Source organism: Chlamydotis macqueenii, chromosome 5 (assembly GCF_036417535.1).
Source record: "Chlamydotis macqueenii isolate bChlMac1 chromosome 5, bChlMac1.mat, whole genome shotgun sequence".
In the NCBI taxonomy this organism is placed as follows: Eukaryota; Metazoa; Chordata; class Aves; order Otidiformes; family Otididae; genus Chlamydotis; species Chlamydotis macqueenii.
In genome coordinates, this window is record NC_141560.1 from 40695268 (window position 1) to 40716295 (window position 21028).

Consider the following 21028-nt stretch of genomic DNA (forward strand, 5'->3'; position numbering starts at 1 on the left):
TTGCTTGACAGTAGGGAAATAAAAGTTTAAAAAAAAAAAATTAAGGAAACTTCACGTGAGGGGAAGACCGCGGTGTGTTTACTCGCTCCACACAAGCTGCTGCGAGCACTGCAGATCCGTCCTCCCCCCTTCCCCCGGCACAGGTCTCTCGGAGGACCCAGCCTCGGGGCTGACACCGTGTCCTACCCACGCGTCCTGCCGGCTGTGGACGGGCGGGACGCCGGCGCCCACCGGAGCACCAGGCACCCCCGCCGGCTGCGGGGAGCTTCCTTCATGAGGCCCCGGGGACGGCCGAGCCCGGGCTGCGGAGGCCGGTGCTGCAGCCAGGATGCCGCTCCCCCCACCTCGGACCAGAGCGGGCGCTGCAGCGGGGAGCGGCCCTGCGGCGGCGAGCGCCGTGGGCCAGCCTGGATCCCCGACACGGGTTGGGGGGATCCTCGGCGGGCGACGGCTGGTGGCGGCTCTGTCCGACCGGCCTGGCGGCACGGACTACAGTGCCCGGCAGGCACCTCGGCCCCGGGGCTGCGCGAGGGCGGCCGCAGCTGGCAGCGGGACTCGACGGCTCTCAACCAACCCCACACATAGCGCCGTTTACCAGGTGCGCCCGCCTCCGGTATCCTGATTGACCACGCTATCCACCAATCGCCCGGGAGGAATTTCCGCGGCTGCCCAATCACCGCTCCGGAAGAAGGGATGCGGGCGGCGCCCTGGAGGACAGCGTGTTCGGTGGCGCCGCGGCTGAGTAAGGGCGAGAGCGGGGGAGGCGGTGGGGGTGAGCGCTGCCGGCAGTGCTGCAGGGATGGCGGCGGCGGCCGCGAGGGGGTTAACCCCTTTGGGGGGGAGCGCGGGCCCCTCCGTAGCCCCCTGAGCGCCCCCCCGCGCTGCGCGCAGCCGTTATCCCTCCCCGCGGGCGGGCGGGCCGGCGCCGTCCCGGCACTGCAGTCGCCATAGAGACCGCGCCGCACGCCATGGGGCGGAGGCTGGGCCGGAGGCTGGGCCGGGGGGCGCCGCCGCTCTAGCCGCCCCCCTCCCCGCGCCGCGCAGACCATCCCCCGCGACGGCCCGGGGGCGCCGGGCTCCTCAGGGGTCGCCGTGCCACCCCGGCGAGCCGCCGCCACCGCCGCCTCGGCCCCGTTCCAGGTGAGGAGACGCGGCGCTGCGCGGCGGCCGCCGTTACCCCTGCGCGCCCCAGCAGGCGGGCGGCGGGGTCCCCGGGGGGGGCGCCTCGGGCACCTCAGCGGGGCGCGGCCCGGGCCTCGGGCTCCGCCGGCCGAGCCCTCGCCACCGGCCTGGCTGCTGCGTGGGTGCCGCGTCGCAGTTTCTCCCCTCGGGGGAGAGGGGAGTGTGCGGGGCGCGGGAGCTCCGTTGCACGGCCTGCCCGAGGCAGCGGGGGTGCGCAGCCAGGACGTGGCAGTCCTTTCGGTGGGGTTAAGGTCGGCAGCTCCCGTGGGCTCCAGCAGCCGTCATCGCCGCCCCGGCCTCTACGGAGAATTCAAATTTATAGGCACGAGATTTTTTTTTTTTTTCTTTTGGTCCCTCCCACTTGCTGCAAGAAGGCACACGGTACAGATATTTACGTCTTCTGACCGGGAAACATCTTTGGTTTAAAATTGCGGCATCTAAATTTCCAGTTCTTAATCGTGGCGTGCGTGTAACGGATGTGTGTGTGGGCAAGGCTGGATGGGGAATCGGTCTGTCAGCCGTCTGGCGCTTTAAGTGCTGGAGCCATGAACAGCAGTTGCATCAATATATGAATACAGATACGCTGGGCTAGGCCACGGATGCACTCGCTGTGGTGACAATAGTAAAGATATAACCTGCATATGGAAGAAATTATAAAAGCATTATTGTACATACTTTTAGCTTTTAGGAAGAGGAGATGCAGAAATGCCTTGTTCTAAGTCTGCAGATGATCTCTGGAGCTGCAACTGCATCCTTGGACTTCTGTTGTCACTCTAGAGCGAAAGCAAGGAGAGGACAAAGATCAGTACAGGGTTTGTAACGTCTGGTGTGAGCCAGAGCAGTTGGGAACAACTGCTAGTGTGAACGGGGATGGATTTGCAAACATTAATAATATTAATGTATTATCCTGGGTGGGGGGAGGAGATGGACACAAAGGAAAGACCCCTGACTATAGCACAGCCTTTCTGAGAACCTTCTACCATTTTTATAATTAAGCTGCAAAGGACTATAGAAAACAAGTTATAAAATAGGTTTTAATGACTTTCTTAGTTAGGCTGAACAGGCAGAAACAGTTGAATTTTAGCTTAAATGTTCAGAATTAGTAATTGACAGGAAGATTGAGAGCCCTAAAATAAAACATACTCTGTTTATTTTAAAATTGCATTAGCCTTAGAGTGGGTGATTAGTTTCCATGTTGTGGTTCTGGAAGAAAGGTGTAGAATATATATTCTGTGTAGTTAATGCCATGCCTCTGTTGAACGCATGCTGTGCTTGTAGGTATGTTAGTTCATTTTAGCTGTTGTGTCTGAGAAAACAAAAGATTAGAGGTTATTTTGCTGCTCTTGTTTGATTTCAGAAATTTTTGGGGGAGTCTTAATGATGTGAACTCATGGTACAAAGATAGCCAACATTTTTATTCTGTGTTAAATTGCACGGGATACTTTATTGATGATGATTCCTTTGTTTTACAGTGTGAATTACATTTGACAAAGTATTTAAACTTTCTTAACTTGTTAAACCAGAAGTATGCTTATTAACATTTTTTTTGGCTTGTAAAAAAATTATATATAGGAAAGTTTAACTACAGTAGTATGTATGTTCATTGGTCAAAAGTTATTTTGAAAATAGTGCATCAACATATCATAGTTTAAAAAATGTGAGGATGGAATCCATTATCTCTGACAGATACTTTGTCCTTACCTGATATATTTCTGATGTACCATTGTGCTCTTGAAGTTCAGCATCATTTTTAAACTTCCTGTTTTGGAAATGATGGGGTTAGAGTGAGAGGAGCAAACTGAGTGATGGGAATATCGTGACGTTGGTTAGGTTTAGTGTAATCTCTGTACTGCTGTTGTGTGCTGCAGGCTCTGTTACCTCTAACATCACAAATTCCAGAGAGATTTTTCCAATGTGACAGATAGAATCAAGAAAGATTTTTGAGTATTACAAAAGAGAGAGATGAGTGGAGTTTTCCCTGTTCAAAACTCGTTTCTAAACAATCAGCTTCTTCAAGTTCTAGATATTTGTGTACAGAAGGTAAAAAAATTTGCTTAGCATGTGAAGTTGCACTATATGGTTTATTAATATACTTCTGTGTTTTCTGTATTAGCTAAGACTTGTTTATCTAGTGGGAATGAATGGGTACTCTACAACAGGAGATTGATAGTTTCTGTGTATTCCTGTGTGTTGTGTTGTCTCTTTCTCCTGCTCTGGGAAAGCACTACACAAAGCCTTTGTGTTTGGCTGGAGGGGAGGAGAAACAGCTGCCTTTTCAGTAAAACACACCAGCATTCGTAGTGGTCTCGCAGGGATGCGTTGTTGTACGTGGACCAGCGGCTGTCCTTCCTTTCTCTTTCTAGCTGTCAAAGGACTCTCTCCTCGCAGCAGAGAAACCTGAGCTTCGCTTGATTGATCTCACAGAGAAGTGTATTGCGCCATGGATCTAGCAGATCGGTCTGATGGGCCAGCTGTTGAAGTATAGATGGGCAAGAATTAAACCATGCAAAATGGACAAAATGCAAGGTGTGCATTAGGGAATCCAAGAGCTACAGATCATGTTGTGTTTAAAAAATTACTTAGTATTGACTTGATTTCTTTTTCATGATTGGGATGAAAGAAACTTGTTAAAATGGCTAATCTTTTTGTTTGTTTTTCTTTTGTTTAACAGTTCAGTGTCTAGGCTACTTAAATGGGAATTAAACATGTTAACTTTAGGAAGAGGAAATAAAAAAATATTTCAGTTGGATGAGAGAGTACTAAATGGAGCAGTTTCATTTTTCGGCTTTCCATGCACTAATAGACTGCTTTAATGGTTGTACTGTATTCTGTGTCACACAGTGGTAGAATAAAAGTTAACTACCCTCTCTTTGTTGGAAACATTGAATACTATATGACGTGGCTTTTAGTAACTGTATACTTTATCTTGTATGTTTTTTAAAAATTACTAATTTGAAAATATAATCTAATCTTTTACTTATCCTTTAAAACTTTATTATTTCTTAAAATTTTAGAGTGGGATTTTTTTTTCTTTCCTCCCCCTTCAGTGCTATGTTAAGTAGTGTGCTTTTGAGGGAGTTTGGTAATGCACATTTTTTCTAAGCTGCTTATGAAACTGAGGTGTCGTTCTTGGCAGTTTAAATTTATAGCCTGTTTTTTTTCTGTATTAGCTTATAGGACACTAATCTTGAAACGTAAGTAGTGGAAAACTCAAACAATAAAATCTGACTTTCGACACTTCACATCTTGATCTGATGAGTATCTTTTCCCCATTTTTGAGTTGTTGTGCAAGTCATAACTTTGATTAACTTATTCTGCTAATTTGTTTTTCAATTAATGGAGACAAATCTCTGAAAACCTTGAGGAGGGCAAACTGGGAAACTGAAGAAGTCTCCAGTGTTTTTAACAAAGCTATGTCTTGTTAAGTATTCAGAAATGTGTTCGTTGTTATGTTCAGGCATTATTTTCTGTGGTTCTTGTACTACATGGTTAACAGCAATTCTGAGGTGAAGGGCATTGCTCAAATGCTGTTTCATGCTGTTGCTTTGTGTCTGAAGAGATTAATCGATTATTGAGAATTAGGTTATTTGCACCGATGAGAAACTTCATCTGGTAATTCTTCCTTTCAGAGAAATGTGTGTATGTTGCTTAGCCTTGCGTTTGAGTGCAGGAGAAACTTCTGAGGAGTTGGAAGAGTTGGAGGCTGGCTGGGTTTTCATGGATGAAGCTAACCAGCTCACTGATGGTATTGAGGAGGAAAGTAATTTTTTCCAGTACAAAACTGTCCGATGTGTAAGGAAAGGGTAAGATATGCTGAACTTGCTTTGAGAGCTTGTAAAAGGTGTGAAGTGTTTTTAACATGAGGCCATTTTTTTTATTTCTGGATATTGCAAAGGGATTTGTTACTTGTTGCAGGGACAAGTTACTGTCTGGAGCTAGCATGGGGGAAAAACTGAAATGATCAAAATTGGTGTTCTCCTGGCCTGTTTAAGTGGGAAAAAAAATTATTACATTTTTGATGCACTCCTCTCACAACTGAAGTTACACAAAAATTGTATCCTGTGTTAATGGAGCAGTTCCACTGGACTTATCCACAGTTACGAAAGATCTTGCCCTGTGGAGTTTGCGTCTTTTCAGTACTTGGGAATTGTCTCCAGGCAACAACTGCTTATTGATTCTGAAAGAAGGGGTTCATTCTGCTCCCTGTCACTTCCCAGGTAATTCTCAAGTAACATTTGTTGCTTCTGTCGTGCAGTCTCTCAAGAGTTTTGTGAGGCTTTTAGCAACACTTACGATATTCCTTGTCAACGTAGTAAGAATGAGGTTGCTTTGTTGTGTGGCGTATCAGCAGGATGTGTCTTGTTGCAGCTGCTAAGTTTGCTGCTGTGGTAATGCTTTATGTGCCGCTCGGTGAGCAGTGTGGCTTCCGAGCAAATTAAGTGTGTCTGTTTAGCTTCACAGCATTGAAGTATATATATAAAAAAAAGGGTGAGAGTGATCTATAAATAGAGCATACTTGTTTTCAGCATCAAACTAGTGGCTTTTTAGAATGTATTTGTATTGTTATTTTCTTTTAAATAATGTTATATTGAGTTATTTACTGACTTGAACTAATAAATTATTTTCCTGTCTTTCCATTTGTCAGCTTCCTGAGTTAAATAAATCCAGAACGGGCAACATCAAATGATTGAAATTGTGTTAGATGAGGAATGACTGTTCTACTCCTCAAGTTTCATTGAATGCGTTGCCTTCATATGTGACACTTTGATTTTCCATTTCCAGTAGGCTATGAAATCAAAGTATAATACCCGAAGCAAAGTCAACCTAGAACATATTGGCGTGTTGTACTCTGAAAGCTGGACGAGAGGAATTGATATTGGATCACGATTCTTTTTCTGCATGAAGTTTATTTGCTGTCAGGCTCTAGGGATTACTATGATAATAATGGTGATTTGGGTGAAATTGCAGTTTTACAGTTTTGAGCAAGATGGTGTTTCCAGTTGGGAAACCTGTTTAACTGTTTGTCTCGATGGAGAAAAATCATGAAAGAATCACAAGATAGATCAATGTGAAGAAAGTATTTATTGGTCTTGTGGGAAGAATATACTAGCTAACCCAGACAGTTCTTGTCTTGACTAGGCAAGAACTAAGAAATTGATGCTGAAGCTGAGGAGCAAGTAATGAGCCTCCCACAGTAAAGCGTATGGATGCAGGAAAGAGGCTCCATTCTCGCTAACTTGACAGAGAATGATTGTAAGGAAGGAGTTGCTTATATTGCTTTTTTTTGCCGAAATAGTTTTATAAGTCTTGCTAGGTCATGCTCTTATGTGCAACTTCACCCTGAAGGTCTAGCTAAGGTAGTAGTCATAACTAGATCCTTTCTATTTCTGTAGCCTGGGTGCTCAGCTGATGGGTCGTTCTCCCTATTGTCAGCTTGGGGAGGAGGCAAGAGGAAGAGGAACATTTTATCTGTAAGGCTGCTTCGAGGCAATGTTGCACTCCCTCCCCTGTTGATCAGAAGCAAATTTGGGCTGGATGCTAAATTCACGCTGGACGTTTCTGCCTGTTGCCCATGTTGTTCTTATGCATTTAATTAATTTTGAGCCTGGGATACCTCAGTCATGTGGCTGTGCTTCTGTACGTCTCGCCAAAGACTGGACTAACCTTTCCTTGATGAGTCAATTTTCCCTTGACTCCCCCTGCAATCAGGGAGCAGCTGTACTTCGGCTGGCTTGTTGGAGTTGGTAGGTAATAAATCAATTCTATTGTGAGGACCTGCATCGACAAGTAACAGCTCCCTGAAATATTTTTTTTTTTCCTGGAGTAAAGGTTTGGACAGAATTGATTTATGGTCTGAATCAGGACCAGGGGCCTGCCGTACGAGTAGCCCTGCAGTAGATGCTGCTTGTGTACAATGTGCTCTTGTATTTCTTGCTCTGAAAGAGCTAAAAGCTCGAATCTTGGTCTTAGGAATACTAATAACTGTATTCTTCTTCATTATCTATATTATTACTATTATAGTTCCTAGTATTAATAAAAAAAATGTACACTGATTTCACCCATCTCATTGTATGTTTCCCGTTTCTCAGTAGCAATCTCATAACCCTGCTTGCTATAGGAGTGCATATCCATTATGTTCTCTTACAGAGTAGAAATTCAGTTTTGTTTAAATAATAACCACAAAACGAAGCAGTATCTCACCACAGTTTAGAACTGAATATTCTTAAAGCAAATTTAATGACTATTGGTGTATTTAAAAAAAGCACGCAAGCTTATAACTTGTGTTGATAGAATTATGTTTCTTATAAGTAAATTCAAGAACCTATAGAATACTGTTACTATTTTAGGGTTATTACACTTTTGGCATTATGTTGTTATGTATTACTGTTTTGATATCTACAAAATTAGATCTGCACTCAGTCAATCTGAAGTAAAATTTCTTCTAGTTTTAGACATTTTATTTGTATAGATTGTTTAAACATTCAAAATATACAAATGTGGCAGGTTATAGGTCAACAGTATAACTGGAATTATTTTTAAAGCCCAGGCTTTAATTCTGAGAGATATGGTGTATAATGTCTTTATTTACATGCAGCCAATATTTCTTAAAACATGTAATACCAATACATAATACTTTTTATTATTTAAGTAAGAATGAAATGAAAGACTGTAATGGTTTTTGGGAACCGTTGCTGTTATGTTCTTAGGAATAGTTTTGCATTTGTTTGACAGATAGTTAAAGTCTGAGCTTACACTATTAGCCCTTCAAATGTGTAAGAAATTCATATAACTTGAGAGTCTATTGACCCCCATGTTTAAAATAGATAAACTTACTGATTCTTATGCCTTATCGTTCTGACATGCTATATTCTTTCAGCTGATTGCTGCACTGTTGAGAAGTACTTTTGTGGATTTAGGGCAGTCTCAGCATACTACATTGGCTTGGAATAATCATATTTTCATAATGAAATATACTTTTGTAGTTAATTTTCAAAGATAAAAAACTAATCACATATCTCAGCCTGACTGCTTTAAGACAGAGGGAACTGTTGTGGTTATTGAGGCTAACTTTGTGCGTAACACCAGCTTCCCTAGGACTTCTCAGAATTATGTGTGCTAACAGTAGTTGAATAAGAGCGTATAATTTGGAAAATCGTTCTGTTGTCTTTTAAGAATTGTCAGCAATGAGGAATCCACTGAAATAATTAATTAAGTGTTCTAATAGAAGAATATCTTTATTAACTAAAATTAAAGATCTTGGAGATCTTTATTTGTTTGTAAATAATCTAGAGGATCAACCTTTTACTGGTATGATTTTCTATGTCAGAATGAAGATCTCTTGTAATTGTTAGACTAAAGCATTTTTTATTAGATAATCTGAAGGAACTGAGCTTCATAATTTTGACACTTAATACATATTCTCCAGTATTTTAATAATTTGTTTTTCTATATCTCTTTGTTTAGAAAAATAGATATTTTCTTGAAATGTGAGCACTAGAACTGGATATAATGTTCCAGCAGCGATCCCACAACGAGCAGATAGAGAGATGTTACCTTAGTGTTTATTTGCCAACTCATCTGTAGTTGTCATAGCCTTAACAGATGCATTTATCGGAAGTGACTGATTATCTGTATCGTGTTAGGTGATGTTGCCATTTATTCTTTTCTCCTTGAGGTATAATGTCTTCTTTTATCTGAGTTGGAACATGTGTAGTTTGCAGTCCATTAAACAATTGATGTAGTTTGTTCTCTACCACTTCCTCATCTCAATATCAACTACACACTTTATCCTTTTTTTTTCCCGAGGAAAAAATGTTTCAGTGTAAAGTCAGGAACTGATTCTTATGGGACTAATTAGAGAAATATTAGTTCAGTTAACTTACAGTTATATTTTGAGACCTAATATTTAATGTGTGATCTATTGATTTTCTGCTATTTTAGTTTCTTAAAAACAGACTGTGCTGTGTGGTACAAAGTTAGATGTCTTACAAAGGTAGGAGTGCCATAATACCTCTTTATAGGGCAAACTAGTAATGTTGCAGAATGTTAGTTTGACAAGAAGGGGAACTTCAGTTGAGTGGCAGTAATAGTATTGTCTTCCTTTAATTCTTTAATACTCAAGTCCTCTATTTTGCCTGGAATTGATATCAAGCTGATGGTCTGTAGTAGTAGAGTAATTTTATTTATCCTTACGAACATTAATTGTCTTCTGGAGGTCTCTGTGTTTCAGGGGTCCGTTGGAATCTGCATTGGTAGCTCAGAAATGTCTGTGGAAGTTCCTATTAAAATACAAGTTACTTAAATGCGTTCTTATCAACCTGTCTAACTGAGTAGCATCTGACTAATATTTACTGTGGGAATAGGAGATGCATAACCATCATGTGGGTCTCTGACCGTTCTGGGTAACTCATCCTATGTTGCTGCACCTGGCTTCCCCAACCCTGACTGGGCCTGGAGAGTGAATGGGAGGGAGGGAGAGAGGGTGCCCTTGTTTCCGAGAGCTGCCCAGGCACCAGGCAAGGAGTTCATTACTTCGTGACACAAAGGCGGCTGCCACGGGCTGTAGCGTCTCGTTTTTACATTACATTATATACTGGGACTTGCACTGAAAATCTTTATGCAATTGCTACCTGTACCGAAAGAAGACTCAACTGGGAAACAAGTTTTCACAAAACCACTGCTCCTGGCTTTTTAACAGCCCCAGTCGTGCTAAGTTCATAATCAGAAGCAGATTCCCTGTCAGCCAAATATATCTATACCATCCCCGAGCAAGAGATATATAAAGTTTTCCAGTATGTTTCTACAAAGTTTCATTATAAAGTGAAACCTGAGCTGTCACTACATCACAGTAAACTTTCAGACCGTGTATAAAGGGCAAAAACATACAATGCCTGTAGCTTAACAGTGTTCACAAAACACCTGTTTTGTGAACTCAGCTCAGGCCTCAAGAGAATCCTACAAAACAGCCTCCAAAGATGAATCTGGAAAAGAGCACTAACATCTATAAACAACTTTTAGCTTATTAGAGATCCTAGTTTTAGTTTTTCCTTCACTTCCCACTAATTTCTGTGTTCTGTCTTCTTCCCTAGACCACTCTGGTATTTCTTGTCTACCTTAAAGATGATTAGTGATAGCACCATTTTTTAATTATTATTAAACATAAACCTCCTCATTTTAGTAATTCACTTTTACAAATACATTCCCCCATGTAATAAGAATCAGAGCATATTCATTTGCATCTATATGTAGCTACATTGCAAAATTTGCTGCCATTTTCTGTAGGCAGTTGTAGTTAAAGGCATGAATCCTCACTGATACAATTATGAAGTTCTATATTCCCATAAAATATGTATAGTAGTGTATATGCAATGTACATATAATATATATGTAAATAATGTAAACATGTATGTGTGTTTATAATGTGAAATCACACGTGTGTATGTAAAAACGTATATTTAAAAAGTATGTTATGTAATATTTTTTATTGCAAAGTATGTTGGTATAGCAGTATTATAAAGAATACTGTATTTCTGATTCCCTGCATTAATTTTTGCTGTTATGAAAATATACCTCCGAGTCTTGATGCAGAGCAGAAGGTACAAGCTTTGGTGGCCTCATTAGAAATTATGAGGAAGTAGTAACAAGAACTGGGAGAGAAGCAAGACAAAGGAATGCTGTGCTAGAAGGTATTTTGAACATCTGTTATGTTCCTCCTTCTCCCCTTTTCCCATCTGATTGCTTTTCCTCAGGCCTTTCCTGGTGAGAGGTTTGGATGCCTTTCTGCTGTGAGGACTCCATGGCTCTCAGACAAGAGCCTGAATTTCTTGAGATGACTGCTGTTCTGTGCAGTGCGGAGCAATGCTGCACAGGCTAGAGCAAAGAATCAGAGTGAATAAGTAAGAGAACCTGAGGGAGGCAGCTGTAGATGTACAAGATGTACTCTTGTAGAAGAGTCAAAAAATAGAGGATTGGTTTATTTTTATTTAGTTAGACTTTGTATGTGTGAATTGGATTGTATAGTCCCTAAACATGGCCATGGAAAATAATTTATATGAATTTTTTTTGTTTAAATCCATGGCATGTTTTCGTAAGTTTGCTTAATGTCTTATGTGTCGCCATATGCATGGCAATTGTTTTTTCCACACACAAAAAAGTAATCTCTAGTTAGCAGATTGAACTACTTCCCTTTTTTGAGAGTATGACTGTTGCTCTATCCATAGGTGCTTTTTTATTCCTTAAAAGTAAGATGTAAGCCTCTCGCATCCTTTTTTAATTTCTCAGCTTTAAAATGGTTACTGAACAATTGCAAGTAGTTATTGAACTCTTATTACTAGCTACTGGACTGAAGCAAATAAAAAACACTTTTTACACTTCAATACTGCAGTCCTCAACACTTAAGTAAAACTTCTGAAAATGCACCTGAGACTCCAGTCTCTTCTCTTGTTATTCCCATCACCAGTTACCTTAGCTCAACAGATTTTTCCAAAGACAGGTATTCCTTTTGTCAGATTTGACAGCTGATAATGACCAACAAATGGATTAAAAAGCATACTTATACTGTGGTTTTTTTTCCCTATGCTGAAGGGACTTGCAGGATTTTAAATATTTAATAATGTGGTAAAAGCTTAGTCCTCTTGGGGGAGGAAGTTCTATGTCAGCAAAAGTGTGTGTTGACTCCTCTAGCAAACAATGTAGAAATCTCTATATCGTTCTTTATTGCATGCTGGTAGTGCCAGGCCAAAAACAGGTGCATATGTGCTGAATGTAATTAGGAAAACAAAGTCTTAATCCAGTAATTGAACAAAAAAGCCTGCATGGTATTGTATGTAATCAGGATTTGCCTCTCTAATGTGTTTCTTGTGGGAAAGGCAGCAAAGATTACAACTTAGCTATCATTCAGAGATGCCTCCTGAAATTATGTTGAGGAATATCTGCTTCAAACCGTTTAGAAAAGTGAAAAGTTAAGATGTGTGAATGTCATATCAAATGGCAATAGAATTAGAGGAATTATGTGAGGAATAGGAATTATAGGAATTCTTTTCTCCTTTTTTTTTTTTCGTCAGCTTTACATTGTAAATTACTCTGGCTATTCCTGAGAGACTTTTTGGTAAATTGAATACAGTATTGAAAGTTCCCTGAAGTAACCTACCTAAAGTAGGTACGAAAATTGCAGTTGTTGTGGCTCTTTATACCCTTGCTTCTCTTGCTGCTCAGATCTTGACAGCCTAAAATTTTTGTCCTATCACCTATAGAAAAATCACTGTCATATGTGTAGCTGCTGCCAGAGGTAACAAACAGTTTTTAAATGAAAGTTTTCTTTGTATTCAAACTTTAGCATTGCTGTACCTGATTGTCAATGAGGTCAAATGCATTCTGTGAATTTTCATTGTTAAAAATCTGACCCTGAATACTTGCACCAGCTTTATTAGGAGAAAGATAGCCTTGAGGTTAGGAGATGCGTATTCATGTGTGGTTTCTCTGCATCCAAGCTGTAGAATTGTTTGAGTGTAGTGATTAGAGATGTTTCCAAGTCTTTTTTGAAGCCAGATACAGGGAGGAAAACTCATCCCTTGTCTAATCAATATCTTTGACCAATTAGCTGTAGTATGTGTTTTACCACATTGAAGTTGTGTAGCAAAGTCACATGGTGAGATAACAGCAGAGATAACAGAATTGTCTTTTTAGGGTTGGCATGGATGCACTTGGTGTGACTTCTTTGGCATATGTAGGGAAAAGTAATGGAAAAATTATAAGGGATGTATGAGCTCATGCATAAGACAAATTTGCGGTTTCCACCTGGACAATGTGTGGAAGATATTAATGATCCTTACAGCTCTGGAGGGTCATCTGCTTGTGATCACCACTATTAAGTCATGCCACGCTTTAAATTTCTACTAGCTCAGTTCTACACATGCATAAGGCTCCCCATTGACTGAGGAGTGTTTAGACCTATTGAGAAAAATCATTGAGAAGTAAGTGAGGCATTTAAGAGAGAAGAAAAAAAAGACTTGATTGTGATGTCTGGAGTATTAAGGATAGGTTTTTGTTGTGCTGGATGAATTTACTAGGGGCAGTGCCCTCCTGGACCTGTTACTCAGGAATAAAGAAGAACTGGTCACACATGTGAAGTCTGATGGCAGCTTTGGCTGCAGTGATCATGAGACAGTGGGTTAAGACCAAAGGGAAGTAAGGACAGTGAGAAGCAGAATAGGGACGTTGGTCTTGAGAAGAGCAGACTTCAGCTTATTCAGAGAATGAATGGGTGAGATCCTGTGGCAGGCTATTCTGCAGGTTTCAAGAGCCGAGGAAGTTTTTGTGCAGTCTGTTGGTAGAATAGAATTAGCAAAAAATGATGTGCTTCTAAGCACTCTTAGTAATATCCATCTGGTTTGTGAACTGAATCTCTAGTTTTAGAAAGGTTTTAAAAAACTGTGTGTCAGCTGCCAAAATTTGAAAGAGTCTTTCTGTCATGTGATGTAAATTGCCAGTGCAACATAAATAGGGAAAAACTTAAAAATTACTTTTAAAACTGATTCTGATTTTTTTTGAATTAAGCAAAACAGTTGTTGTAATTAAAGTAGCTATACTTAGCTGTGATATCATTTGAGTATGATTATATGATATCAAGCAGTTTTGATAACACTGTACCTTTTAGTGTTTGAAAATCTTTTACTGTAATAGCATATTCTATGAATAGCCTAACGTTTTTCTATAGCAGTAGGTATAATTTAAAACTTTACAGTATTGCCACATGGGATTTTAGCAAAAGCGGTGTTATGAGAAACTGTATGATATTTACATAAGAATCTAAATGTTGTCCTAACTATTAAAACATAATGAACATTGATGGATTAATATTACCAAAACTGAGATGTATTTACTAGTCTATGAATGGTTTGATCTCTGCTATAGTTAAAATTGCTTCAAATCCCACATACACTGTGACTGCTCAAAGCTGTGTCTCCTTTCATCTTTTTTTATAGAAGTTAACGTTTTTTAAAAGATACATGGAAAATCATTTTTTAAAGGTTTATTATTCTGTGTAATACTCCAGCTGAGGAGTATGTTTCTAATTTTACTGGTTCACAGGATCACAAGCTTGCTCTGTGTAATACCAAATTTAAAAAGGACCATTCTGCTTCAATCATAAGTAAAAAAAGATCAGTAAATATGGAAGTTCATTCAAAGTAGCAGGCCTGTACTATAGTTGCAAGTTATTAAATCAGCATAATTTCATTACTGTTTGCAGAGTGGTTTGATGCACCTTTATTAGAGGTGCTTAATGACTTTTTTTGCCTCAGCCTTGACCGATAAGGGCTCTTGTCATGCCACCCAAGTTGTGGAAGGCGAAAGCAGGTACTGGGAGAATGAAGAACCACCTACTGTAGCGGAAGAGCAGGTTTGGGAACATCTGAGGAACCTGAAGGTGCACAAGTCCTTGGGGCCCGATAAGATGCATCCACGGGTCCTGAGGGAACTCATGGATGAAGTTGCCAAGCTGCTGGCCATCGTATTTGAGAAATCGTGGTGGTCTGGTGAGGTCCCTGCTGACTGGAAGAGGGTAACATAACCCCCATTTTTAAAAAGGGGAACAAGGAAGACGTGGGGAACTACAGGCCAGTCAGCCTCACCTCTGTGCCTGGCAAGGTCATGGAGCAGATTCTCCTGGGAACCATGCTAAGGCACATGGAGAACAAGGAGGTGTTTGGTGACAGCCAACATGGCTTCACCAAGGGCAGATTGTGCCTCACCAATTTGGTGGCCTTCTATGACAGGGTTATAGCAATGGTGGACAAGGAACGACTGACTGATGTCATCTACCTGAACTTGTGCAGGCATTTGACACTGTCCCACTTGACATCCTTCTCTCTAAACTGGAGAGACATGGGTTTGAATGATGGACCACTCGGTGGATAGGGAACTGGCTGGATGGCCCCCCTCAGAGAGTGGTGGTCAATGGCTCAATGTCCAAGTGAAGACCGATGACGAGTGGCGTTCCTCAGGGGTCCGTGTTGGGCCCGGCCCTGTTCAACATCTTTGTCGGCGACACGGACAGTGGGATTGAGTGCACCCTCAGTAAGTTTGCTTATGACACCAAGCTGTGTGGTGCCGTCGACACACTGGAGGGAAGGGATGCCATCCAGAGGGACCTTGACAGGCTGGAGAGGTGGGCCTGTGAGAACCTCATGAAGTTCAGCCAGGCCAAGTGCAAGGTCCTGCAGCTGGGTCATGGTAATTCCATGCACAAATACAGGCTGGGTGGAGAATGGATCGAGAGCAGCCCTGAGGAGGACTTGGGAGTGCTGGTGGATGAGAAGCTCAACATGAGCCGGCAATTTGCTCTTGTGGCCCAGAAGGCCAACCGCATCCTGGGCTGCATCAAGAGGAGCATGGCCAGCAGGTCGAGGGAGGTGGTTCTGCCCCTCTACTCTGCCCTGGTGAGACCCCACCTGGAGTACTGCATCCAGCTCTGGAGCCCCCAACATCAGAAGGACATGGACCAGTTGGAGAAGGTCCAGAGGAGGCTACGAAGATGATAAGAGGGCTGGGGCACCTTTCCTATGAGGACAGGCTGAGAGAGTTGGGGCTGTTCAGCCTGGAGAAGAGGAGGCTCCGGGGAGCCTTCCAGTACCTCAAGGGGGCTTATAGGAAAGATGGGGAGGAACTCTTCAGTAGGGCCTGTTGTGATAGGACAAGGGGTAATGCTTTCAAAATAGAGGGAAGTATATTTAGATTAGGTATTAGGAAAACATATTTTTTTTGCACTGAGGGTGGTTGAAGACTGGCACAGGTTGCCCAGAGAGGTGGTGGAAGCCCCATCCCTGGAAACGTTCAAGGCCAGGTTGGATGGGGCTCTGAGCAACCTGATCTGGTTGGAGATGTCCCTGCTCCTTGCAGGGGGGTTGGACTAGAAGACCCTTGAAGGTCCCTTCCAGTCCTAACCGTTCTATGATTTTATAATTCTTGCCCACATGACTGTCTATCTCTTAAGAACTCGGAGATTTGGAAGATGGCATTTTGTTTTATCAAAGCCTTGTTGTCTTCCTATGTCACTTTTATTCAAGCATTCAGTAATTCTATTCATCGTTACAGTTTCTACTAATTTGCTGGGTACAAATACTGGACTTCCAGGCCTGAAGCTTACTGAATGTCCCATGTAACCTTTTTTAAAAATTGGCAATATATTTGCCACACTCCAATCCTTATGTGCCAGTGCAGGTATAAATGAGAGGTTATGTACCATCATAAATAGATCAGCTATTTAATTCTTAAGTTTCTTTTAAACCTACCTAAATATAATCTGGCATCGGTGATATTACTTTCAATTCGTTTTCTTTATTCTCTATTCCTTTCTTCAGTCACTTCTATTTAAGGCATTTTTTTTTTTTATTCTTTTCAAAAAGAAGTGTTTCTTCCTGGATATTTTCTCATTTTTTTTCCACTGTCAACACAGTGCAAAAGATCACTGGGCTTCTGTCTTGCAGTCCTACCTTCTTTGAATGCACCTTTATACCCTGACCGTTTATTGGTCCTACATATTCTCTGGCAAGCTTTCTATTCCCATTGTCTGAAGAAAGATTTATTATTAGTTTTAATGTATTTTATTTGTCTTCCTCGGTCTATTTTGCTTTGTCTCTGTTGTGCTTGCTGTAATTTACAATTTCTTTTTATTATTTGCTTTTTTTTTTCTCCTTAGAAATTCTCTTAACCTGCTGTTCGTTCATGTTGTCTTTCTTTTGACTTTTTCAAGTCTTAATTGATATTTTATGCTTTGCTTCCTACTTGGTCTATGTATGAGAGACTGCTTGGTTTGCAAGAGCAAAATAGAACAGAAATGGTAGATATGGTCAGGCAGTATCTCCAAAAAACCGTGACCATTAATTATGTCACGTGCTGAGTAGTGATCTTTTGAAGACAGATTGTGTTTAGATATCCAGGGAATCCGTTGCAAAATTTGAAAGCAGAGGCATTAATGATCCAGAGAGAAAACCTGAGTCATGATCTTCTATATGCGAATAATTTGTGCAGAATTGTGTGTATATATATACATATATTTAATGGAACCTGGATTAAAAATGTACATATTGAGCTTGATAAATGATAGCTTGTCAGCCTAAAAAATACAGGTCTCTGTGCTGTACTGTGTATTCACAGATGATCTAGAAAGGATGCAAATACTGAAGTAACTAAGTCTGGTGACACAAGGATGTTAAAATTAGTGAAGATCAAGACAGGGAAGAGCTGGAGAAAGATCTTGCAACTCTGAGGTAATGATAAATGAAAATTATCATAAAGCAATTAATGTAGGGAAAAATAATTTTAAAATTTACACGGTGATGAGCATACTTCTCTGGAATGAGGTCTTGCAGGTTCTCTGAAAATAGCAGTGCCTAATAAATGCTGGTCTCCACATCTCGGAGGGGATGTAGTGGAACTGGAAAAAGGACACAGATGGTGATAAAAATTAGCAAAAGACTGAATAGTTGAAGAGATAAATGAGGAGGCATATGGTAGCAGTGTATTTCCTGTATAGGACTAAGAGTTGGACAGGGAGCAACTGTGAACTCTTCCTTCCAGTACAAGAGACAGTGAACCTCAAAAGTAACTAGTAGAAGACAAATTGGAAACAAATATATGCTTTTTTCCCACAGCATGGAATTAAGTTACCATTTACTTGCAGTAGAGTGTTATGGATGCTAAAAGCTTTTATGGGTTCAGAAAAGATCTGATGAACTCAGAGATGAAAAATCTTAAATACCATCTTTGGCTCAAACTGTTTTCTGCCCCAGCTTGCTATATCCTCAGAAAATAGTCTGGGAAAGTGTGACTATGTGCTTTCTGTGTCCTTATATTCTTCCTTAGATGTCTGCTGCTGGCAATGGTCAGAGACAGGAGATTGGGCTGGGTGGATTTTTGATCTAACACAGCCTATCTGCTCTTGTGATTAGCTGTCCATGCTATTTACTTTTCTACTGTCTGACCTAATTTTGTTCTGCTGTAAATTAAGTTGGTATTTTTGGACTTGTCCCAACTTTAAGTGCCTTTGCCAAAGTTCCATTTCAGTTTTTTAATACCTATCTCCCATTTCAAACCCTGAAGGACCTCCAATTAGCAGCTTAAGTTTAACCCTGAATGACCTCCAATTAGGAGCTTCAGTCACTGTTGCTTGAAGCTGCTTTCAACTACTGCTACAATGCAAGTGCGTGCTCTGGTCAAGTCATGTTGTTGACTCTAGCCCTGGTACCTTGAAAGTTCCCAGCACAAATGTTTTGGTTTTTTTTTAGGGGCAGACTGGTCAGGCAATCCTAGATGAGCCACCCATCTCCTTTGTTTTTGTGGATTGTGCTGCCAGATTCAATATTGCCTGAGCCCATGTTATAATTGTGGAATATTGTGTGAACAAGAGAGACTCCAGGCACTGTAGAGAGTCCCTCTGAGCTTGTGCTGTTCTGCTGGCAGTAGCTTGTATGTTTTTTTTAGCTGCCTTAGTGCCACCTTCCTTCAGCATAGCCAAACACCAAGCTGTTTCCCACCTCTCATGTCATTTGGCATTTCATAAGAGCTCACTTGATGTGGCTGTCTCCTACTTGCTGGTGCTAGGGATGTTGGCATCCGTGCTGAGTTGGTTTCGGCATGAGGGTCAGCACAAAGTGGCTTTTTTTGTCTTCACTTTGTGCTTGACTTGTTTGACGCTTCCTTGAATCTTCCTTGAATATACTGAGTGTCTCCTGCATAAACCGTAATGTGATGGCACATCTTTCCTCCTTAACTCTTTCTGGGATGGCTGCATTGTGTGACAGGATGGCTGTTGCATTCCCCTCATCGAGAAGGCCAAAGCCTGTCAGAGTTTGGTAGACCCCCTGCAGTGTGTAAGCTCAATCAAATTCCCTGGTTTAAGCGTTCAGAAGTTAATAGCTGTTAGTTGTATATTTGCTCTTGCATCATTCTTGCACAGTCTTTAGCAGCAACTTTTCTCCTAGCATAGGCTTTGGAAGAAATTCCTCAGAGCAGTGTATTGTTTGCCTTCTTGCCTTCTGTAGTTGTGTGTTGTAGGTCTGCCTTTATGTTTTTCCTTACTGAGAAAATTGATTTATCAAATAATAGAAATAGATAGTACTAGTGGAAAGGGCAATTCTTAAGAGTATCTTAAAGGATCAATTTATGTTATTCCTTGGTTTATAAAGTTAGTGACATTGATGGTAATCTATTAATATTCTGTATCCTAAGAAGGTAACTGACTATTCCAACATTAAAAAAAAAACTGGAAACAAAGATTTTTATTTTGCTGATATGTCCAGAGTATAAATAGTTTGATATTATGTTACTATGTCACTATTTAAAATATCTTACTTTTTTTTTTACTTCAAGCTGTCTTTGTATCAGTGTTCAAGACTACACTTCGCTATCACTTAACTCTTTTGCAATGAAAATTTTACAAGGATCTTGAAAAATAATTATTGTGACACTGTGTAATTTAGGTAATGACAGAACTGACTTTTCCATTTATGTGTTTAAAAATATTTTTCACTTCATGTAAGTGATTAGAGAACTGGTTTCATTGAAGAAGATTTTTATGACAAGTAAAACAGATTCTTGTAATAGAAAAAAAAATATCTTCTAATTCCATTTAGGTTTGTTGTAAATATCACAACAGTTATAGTGAATCTAATATACAGAAATACAACTCTCTTCAATTTTTTTAAAACAAATGACAGTTTTAGTGTTTTCAGTTAATTTTGTAGTAATTAATAAGGTTTCACAAGCCTCTTTTTTATTTGGAACTCACTCTGAGTTATGGAAAAAATCTGAGAATAATACAGTATTATTTGAAATGAAGTTAACCTCTCCAAAGGGTTAGGTTTCCACATTAGTGTTGAAGGCTCTACAGCTGAGGTTGTAGTTGGACAACTGGTTTGAGTTGAAAGCACAACAGTACTCTGCCTTTCCCTATCCTCCACAGCTAACTTCCATTCTTTCTCTTGTTCTGACATAAGTCTTTGTATAATTGTGTAACAGATCAAATTAGGAAATTAACTCACTTGTCTGAAAAATACCATGGCAATAATATAATAGATTAAATAGAGTTTTTGTTTTATGACTCAGTCTGATTCTTCCCGACCAATAAATTACATGCTGTGTTTCTCATACAAGCCACAACGCTATAGTCTCTTCCTGTCACGGCCATACCCAGGTGCTTCCCTTTCTTTATGGCAAGGTATCGAGTACATTTTATCTCACTTGATCTAATCAAGAAACATAATGAAGTTTACTTCAGTGTAATTGCTTTCAAGTTCAATTTAATTTTAAGGTTGCTCATTCTATTTAGGATTTGAAGAAGGGTTTGTGTGCCTAAAACTTGTATGGTTTTGCCACCTGCATCAGTTGGTTTAATAAAAGGTTGTATACTCCTTCCATAAACTTTGCTTTACGTGCGTTTTTGCAACATTTTGGTCCTGAATTCTCTTGCAAACTGGAAATAGTGTAGTAGCTTGAAATACATGTTTTTAAAATAAGGCTGCTATCTTGAAACTAAATGTTATGTTTGTAACTCTGTCTTCAAGCTGAGAAAATATTCCCACTTTTGTAATAACAACATAGCTGTAAGTGCAGAAGTTGCCAGAAGGAAATCTAGAACCTTTGGCAATAGCATGCAAGACAGTTGGGAGCTTTTCACACCTGGAATCTGCAAGTGGTGATAAGTATTTTGGCACCCAAAAGCTTGAGATAGGAAAACCTAAAATAGCGTTAGTTATGTGTAGAATTTTTAAAAAGATTTTCTTCACAACCAGTACAGTTGGAAATTTAGGTCAAGGTCTTAGTTTTCTCATTGACATGCGGAATTATG

General features: G+C 40.6%; 1 protein-coding gene across 1 annotated transcript in view; it reads left to right on the forward strand.

Annotated features, from left to right (window-relative positions):
• Positions 1 to 1118: 1118 nt before the first annotated feature.
• Positions 1119 to 21028, forward strand: part of TTBK2 (tau tubulin kinase 2) — a 91154-nt gene continuing 71244 nt past the window's right edge. Inside the window, exon 1 of the mRNA XM_086748751.1 lies at positions 1119 to 1140. The gene's annotated coding sequence lies outside the window, so the exon portion shown is untranslated. The remainder of the gene's footprint in view (positions 1141 to 21028) is intronic.